Consider the following 8024-nt stretch of genomic DNA (forward strand, 5'->3'; position numbering starts at 1 on the left):
TTTTTTTTTTTTTTTTTTAACAGTTGTTCATCAGAATTCTCCTATTAGGCAGGGTACGGTGACTCACGCCTGTAATCCCAGCACTTTGGGAGGCCAAGGTGGGCGGATCACCAGGTGGGAGTTCAAGACCAGCCTGAACCAAGCTGAAGTTCAAGACCAGCCTGATCAACAGGGAGAAACACTGTCTCTACTAAAAATACAAAATTAGCTGGGCGTGGTGGCGCATGCCTGTAATCCCAGCTACTCAGGAGGCTGAGGCAGGAGAAACGCTTGAATCCGGGAGGCAGAGGTTGCGGTGAGCTGAGATTGCACCATTGTACTCAGCCTGGGCAACAAGAATGAAGCTCCGTCTCAACAAAAAAAGAATTCTCCTATTGCATTTGATTGATGTATCTCTCGAGGCTCTTTTTTTTTTTCCTTTGAGACAGATCTCGCTCTGTTACCCAGGCTGGAGTGCAGTGGCATAATCTCGGCTCACTGCAACCTCTGCCTCCTGGGTTCAAGTGATTCTCCTGTGTCAGCCTCCTGATTAGCTGGGACTACAGGCGTGCAGCACCATGCCTGGCTAAATTTCATGTTTTTCGTAGAGATGGGGTTTCACCATGCTTCCCGGGCTGGTCGTGAACTCCTGACCTCAGGTGATCTGCCCGCCACAGCCTCCCAAAGTGCTGGGATTACAGACATAAGCCACCACGCCTCGCCTTTTCCTTGCAGTTTATTTTGGAAAAAAACCAGGTTACCTGTCCTTGGAATTTCCCACTTCCTGGCTTTAGCTGGCGGCCTCCCCATGGTGTTCTTTAGCCTGTTGCTCCACCACTGGTATTTTCTGTAAACTAGAGTCAAAGATCGAAGCTTGCTCAAGCCCCAATGTGATGTCTTTCAGATGCAGCACTCCTAGGTATGCATCTGCAAGAAGGCACTGCGTGCCTGGTGTCCCTCTGTAAGTGACACTAAAGGCGAGCATAGGCTTCAGACAGCGGCACCTAGCATCACCACACGTCCCCTTCAGCCCTGTTTCACAGCCAAGCAACCACTGCTAGGCACTGCCTAGATCCATCATTTCATGACAGCTTGCAGACGAGTGCCATCTTCATTCTGTCGTTCCTTCTTCACATATTGGTTGGAATGCTTCTAAAAAGAGCTTTCTTTCAGTAACCGTTCAGTTACCCTGAGGTATAATTTGTACAGAGAAGGCAAGATAAAAACAGTTTTCAGAATAATGAGTTGGTCCCTAGCAACCTCCAGAAGTGACCAATGAGAGAGATGCACCATGTTCCCAGCTCTGGAAGCAGTGCACAGAGGACAGCCGAGGCCTTGGCCTCATAGAGTGAGGCCCCAGTGGGTCAGGGGAGACAAACAGTAAACAAGTAAATGAATGAGATGATTTCAGATCACAGAGTGGGGAGGCAGGAGAGCATAGCGGGGGAGGCAGGCTCTGCAGTGAGGCAGGCTGTCTAGGTTTGAAGCCCAGCTCTTCCCCTTGTTACCTGCAACCCTAGGGAAGTGGCCTCACCACCGTGTGCCTGGTTTCCTCATTTGTAAAACAAGGACAAGAACGTCCTTTCCACAAGAGCGTTTGTGAAGTAGAAGAGATCCAACTTGTAAAGCACATAGGACAGGCCAGACCCAGTGAATGGCTTTGACTGTGGAGTGCTGGTGGCTCTCAGCACTTTTGGAGGCCAAGGCCAGAGGATCACTTGAGCCCAGCAGTTTGAGACCAGCCTAGGCAATATAGCAAGACCTCATCACTACAACAATTTTTTTTTTTTTTTTGAGACAGAGTTTTACTCTTGTTGCCCAGACTACAGTGCAGTGGCATGATCTTAGCTCACTGAAAGCTCCACTTCCTGGGTGCAAGCAATTCTTCTGCCTCATCCTCCTGAGTAGCTGAGACTACAGGCATGCACTACCACACCCAGCTAATTTTTGTATCTTTAGCAGAGACAGGGTTTCACCGTGTTGGCCAGGCTGGTCTCAAACTCCTGACCTCATGTGATCCGCCCATCTTGACCTCCCAAAGTGCTGGGATTACAGTGTGAGCCAGCACACCCAGCCCAAATTTTTGAAAATTAGCTAGGTGTGATGGCACATGCATGTAGTCTCAGCTACTCAGGATGAGGTAGGAGGCTGAGACTGCAGTAAGCCATGATCACACCACTGCACTGAAGCTTTCTCAAAAAAAAAAAAAAAACAACCACACTCGGTGGCTCACACCTGTAATCCCAGCACTTTGGGAGGCCAAGGCGGGCAGATCACAAGGTCAGGAGTTCGAGACCAGCCTGGCCAATATGGTGAAACCCTGTCTCTACTAAAAATACAAAATTAGCCGGGAACAGTGGCGCACGCCTGTAATCCCAGCTACTCGGGAGACTGAGGCAGGAGAATTACTTGAACCCAGGAGGCGGAGGTTGCAGTGAGCTGATTGTGCCACTACACTCCAGCCTGGGTGACAGAGCGAGACTCCATTTCAGGGGGAAAAAAAAAAAGGGACAGTACTTGGCCTATAGGAGGCGCTTGAGAGACACTGGTGCTGAGGTACTGGATGTGAGGACTAGAAAGGGCACATAACCCACATTGGACAGGGTGGTCTGGGAAGGCCTGAAGGTGAGAGCAAAGGCCCTTGGCTCAGAGACAGACCAGGAAGAGGGCCTGCGTGGCTGCAGAAGATTGAGCCAAGAGGAGGACACAAGATGGGGTGACGATGAGTACCGTATTCACAGATGACCTTGCTGGGCTCACACCGGGGCTGGTGTGATCTCTGCTTTCTAGATGAGAAAACCGAGGCCCAGGGCAAACAAATCACTTTGCCGTGTTGCACAGCTAGTAAGCAGCAAAGAAAATTCAAATCCAGGTTGGCCTGTCTCCATTATACTGTGCGGTCTCCGAAAGCCATCACGAGCTATTAATACACGGGCATGCGAGTGATTTCCCCACCCTCACCTTCCTGAGTCGTGCTTGCTCTCTCTTCACTTGGTCGGGGACAGTTCTGGGCAGGCCTAAACCCTGAACCTGAGGGTGTGGCCACCCCTACCCACACCCCCGATGGCTCAGCCTCAGGACTCCAGTCACACCCCAGGTATCTCCCGTTCCCAGCCCTCTTCCCCTGCCGCCTTCCTCCTCTGCCTGGAGGCAAAGCACAGCCACACCTGCTCAGATCTCTGCAGGGGCAAGTCAAGGCCAGATAACCCCACAGGCGAATGCCCTGGTGACTACGCCTCTCGGGGAAGGACACGCATCCTTCTCCACACACTCCCATGGGTGCACACGATAAGCCAGCTCGCCTGTCGCATGACTGCCACCCCAAACATGCAGGTAGGGCCAAATGAAACGCAAAGAAAAGTCTGCGGTTCTCCAGCTTTGGGGAGACAGGGCCAGGGAGAGTACAACCAGACAGACAAGTTCTCCCTGCCCTGTTCGGGAGGAAGACCTTCCCTGCTGCTCCCTTTGCAAGGCAGCTGCTGAAACAGGATCTCCCATTTGCAGGGATGGGCGTGGGTCAGGACTTGGGTGGTTTTTGTTGTTTTTCAAATGCGGAGGTGTGTAGCTGACCTCATTTGCAGGGCTGATAACCCTGGCTCTGGGCTCTCTCCAGCCTCTTGATGCAACCCTGGCTCAAATGTCTGTTGCAGTGAACTCTGAGGGGAGCAGTGAGGACGGGGCAGAAGTGCCATCACTGCTACCAGCCAGGCTGCATGGCTTGCACGCCGACCCCATGCTCTCCCTCTCAGACACCGAGGAGAATGCACAGTGTCTTCCTCCTACCCCCGGGCCACAAGGCTGAAGTTTTGTTTGTTATGTTTTGTTTTGTTTTTCTTCTTTTTTTAGACGAAGTTTCACTCTCCTTGCCCAGGCTGGAGTGCAGTGGTGCGATTTCAGCTCACTGCAGCCTCAGCCTCCCGGGTTCAAGCAATTCTCCTGCCTCGATCTCCCAACTGACTGTGATTACAAAAGCCCACCACCATACCCAACTAATTTTTGTATTTTAGTAGAGATGGTACTTCTCCATGTTGACCAGGCTGGTCTCAAACTCTAGACCTCAAGCGATCCACCTGCCTCAGCCTCCCCAAGTGCTGGGATTACAGCCATCAGCCCCTGCACCCGGCCAATATATTGTTAATTGAGAATAGAAAAAAAAAAGCAAGATACTATACAGAGGTATAACGTGCTAGTCTTTGTATTACTATTTTATTTTATTTATTTAATTTTTTTTTTTTTTGAGACGGAGTCTCGCTCTGTTGCCCAGGCTGGAGTGCAGTGGCGCGATCTCGGCTCACTGCAAGCTCCAACCCCCGGGTTCACGCCATTCTCCTGCCTCAGCCTCCCGTGTAGCTGGGATTACAGGTGCCCACCACCATGTCCGGCTAATTTTTTTTTGTATTTTTAGTAGAGACGGAGTTTCACCATTTTAGCCAGGATGGGCTCGATCTCCTGACCTCTTGATCCGCCCGTGTCGGCCTCCCAAAGTGCTAGGATTACAAGAGTGAGCCACCGCACCTGGCCTATTTAATTTTTTTGAGATAGTCTCACTCTGTTGCCCAGGCTAGAATGCAGTGGTGTGATCATGGCTGACTGCATCCTTGACCTGCCAGGCTCAAGTGATCCTCCCTCTTCTGTCTCCCAAGTAGCTGGGACCATAGGCATGTGCCACCATGCCCAGATAATTTTTTAAAATTTTTTTGTAGAGGCAGGGCCTCCCTATGTTGCCTAGGCTGGGGTCGAACTCCTAGGCTCAAGTAATCCTTCCACCCTAGCCTCCCAAAGTACTAGGATTATAGGCATGAGCCACGGTGCCTGGACTTTGTTACTATTTTAAATAATATTTTGCTTTCCTGCATAAGATATTTCTGAAAGAATGCGTAAGACACTGGGAGCAGTGATTGCTTCCGGTAGTTGAAACTGGAGGATGGGAGTGGGAAACAGGGATGCATCTTATGTAATTTTAATCCTTAAAAACAATTCAAGGGTCCAACGCGGTGGCTCATGCCTCTAATCCCAACACTTTGGGAGGCCGAGGCAGGTGGATCACCTGAGATCAGGAGTTCAAGACGAGCCTAGACAACATGGTGAAACCCAGTGTCTACTAAAAATACAAAAATCAGCCGGGCGTGGTGGCGGGCCTGTAATCCCAGCTACTCAGGAGGCTGAGGCAGGAGAATCACTTGAACCTGGGAGGTGGAGACTGCAGTGAGCCAAGACCGTGCCACTGCACACCAACAAGGGTGACAGAGCAAGACTCCATCTCAAAAAAAAAATTTTTTTTAATCAATACATGAAGCAGGCCTCCTCAAATGTTACTGTGTATCAACATCATCACAGGCAGCTCAGTCAAATGCAGATCCTTGGGCCCTGCCTCAGTGGAGATTCTGTTACATGTAATCTGGGGTGAGGCCCAGGAACCTTCATTATTTGCTGAGCTCTTGATGATTTAGATGATGGTCATTTTCAGATCACTGGGGAGGGCGAGAGCCGGGAGGAGCTGGAGCAGAATCTTTTCCAGAGCCCCAAGGTGGTTTGGCTGGATTTCAGAAAGCGGAAGCGAGGCTTTTTCTTCTGTTTGTGGGAAAAGCAGGCAGACTGTCCTTAGAATCAGCCGGAATAGGCAACCGCATCAGCTCTGAGTTGTTAAGCACTTGGCTCGTGCAGACTCTGCTAACGCTCAGAGATTGCTCACAGCCAGCCCCATCTTACAGATTAGGAAACTGGGGCTCTGAGAAGAGAATTCCTCACCCAAACCCATATAGGTGATAAAGGGGCTAGAATCTGAACCAGCCATCTGGCCCCGCAGCCCTGGCTCTGTACTGCTCCATGCTGCATGCTGCCTTCATTTTTTTTTTCTTTTTTTGAGATGGAGTCTTGCTCTGTTGTCCAGGCTAGAGTGCAGTGGCATGATCTTGGCTCACTGCAACCTCCGCCTCCCAGGTTCAAGCAATCCTCCTGCCTCAGCCTCCCTGGTAGCTGGGATTATAGGCACATGCCACCATGCCTGGCTAATTTTTGTATTTTTAGTAGAGATGGGGTTTTACCATGTTGGCCAGGCTGGTCTTGAACTCCTGACCTCAGGTGATCCACCCACCTCTGTCTCAAAAAAAAAAAAAAAAAAAAAAGGACTTAGTGTGGTGGCTCACGCCTGTAATCCCAGCACTTTGGGAGGCCAAGGAAGATGGATTACTTGAGGTCAGGCGTTCGACACCAGCCTGGACAACATGGTGAAATGCCATTTCTACTAAAAATACAAAAATTAGCTGGGTATGGTGGCACACGCCTGTAGTCCTAGCTACTCAGGAGGCTAAGGCACAGGAATCGTTGCAGTAAGCCGAGATCTCACCATTGCACTCCAGCCTGGGTGACAGAGCAAGACTCCATCTCAAAAATAACAAACAACTGATGCTCGTTATGTCTCGTTGGCCCTGCCTAGAGCGCAGGACAATTCTGTGCTAGTCATCGTGTCGGGGTGGGGGCTTGGAGAAAACTTCTGATTGGTCAGACCTGGGTCACATGCTCATACCTGGAGCCAAGAAGTGGGGTCAGCCCCACCCAGAGCCCATGTTAACAAAGACCTGTTATCAGGAGAGGGGGTAAGGGGGGAGACACCAGGCAGGCAGGAATGGCAGGTGTGCACTGCCCACAGACAGTGATGGTACCTGTCCCCACCTCTGCCCAGGCCTGGCATGTCTACAGGCTCTGTTAGACATTCATATTGTTATTGTTCCTCACCTGGTGCCTGGTGAGACATTGGCAGCTGCCAATCCAAAGAGACAGCCAGAAGACACTGCCAAGGGTCAGTTCCAGCCATGGTGCTACCGAGGGGTGCGGTGTGTCAGGCCCTGGGTGCCAGAGCGCATCCACCTGTGTCTTAGTCTGTTTTGTGCATCTTTGACAGAATCCATGAGATCGGATAACTGATAACAGAAATACATTTCTCACAGTTGTGGGGGCTGCAGGTTCAAGATCCAGGCACTGGCAGGATAGGGCCTGGTCTTTCTGCTTCCATGATGGTGCCTTGAACCCTGTGACCTCTGGAGGACAGGAACGCCATGTCCAAACACAGCAGAAGAGTGGAAGAAAGAGCCCACTCCCGCAAGCCCTTTCTATAGCAGCATTCATCCATTCATGAGGGCTCTACCCTAAGCTCCTCCCACCAGGCCCCACCTCCCAACAGTGGCATTGGGGGTTAAGTTTCCATCACATGACTTTTGGGGGAACCCACATCCAGACCATAGCAGCCTCCGAACCACCATATCCACCAAACCTTTTGCTGGATGGTCATGAACTGGGTGGCTCCAGGGAACTCGGGAGACCCTCAGAGGATCAGCTTGATGGGCACATGGGAGCTTCCAGGCTGAAGGCTCCTCTGAGCTCAGCTCTCACAGCTGCCGGAAGGTGGATTTCATGAGCACAGCTCAGGGACCCCTCCCGTGTGGCGCTGCAGTGGCAGTGGAGAATGCCAGCCCAGCTGGCGGATCTCCCTACCTCAAGCCAGGAGCACCGCGGTGCATGTGCCAGCCTGGTCTAGCGGGAGTCATAGGCCTCTCTGCATCTATTTCAAGGTTGTGGATTTCAGGGCTTTTTTTTTTTTTTTAAACCACCCTGCAAAGTAGGTCACCTGCTCCTCTTCCAGCTGCCTTTAAGATTCTTTGGAACAAGGCAGTTACTGTCCTTTGATTCTGAGGACATCTGCCTTTCTGGCCCTGAGGACCGCTAAGGGGGGCCAGGCAGGTCCGTGGAGGACACTGGCAGCCATGTGGTCTGGGTCAGGTAGAAGCGAGGGGAGGGAACAGAGAGAGTGGGAGGAGGGGAGAGGAGATGAGGTGGAAAGGGCCAAGCAGTCAGAGCCCCTGTGTTGGGTCCCATCCTGGTTGAAGACTCGGAGCTGGTAAGTTTCAGACCATTTTAAGGGGTATTCACTCGACTTTTAAAATAGACCATCCCGGCCGGGCGCGATGGCTCAAGCCTGTAATCCCAGCACTTTGGGAGGCCGAGACGGGTGGATCACGAGGTCAGGAGATCGAGACCATCCTGGCTAA

At 51.4% G+C, this 8024-nt stretch overlaps 1 protein-coding gene across 1 annotated transcript in view; it reads left to right on the forward strand.

Annotated features, from left to right (window-relative positions):
- Positions 1-8024, forward strand: part of SIPA1L3 (signal-induced proliferation-associated 1 like 3) — a 328322-nt gene that overhangs the window by 241557 nt on the left and 78741 nt on the right. The window lies entirely within an intron of this gene.

Source organism: Colobus angolensis, unplaced genomic scaffold (genome assembly GCF_000951035.1).
Source record: "Colobus angolensis palliatus isolate OR3802 unplaced genomic scaffold, Cang.pa_1.0 Scaffold34, whole genome shotgun sequence".
NCBI lineage: Eukaryota > Metazoa > Chordata > Mammalia > Primates > Cercopithecidae > Colobus > Colobus angolensis.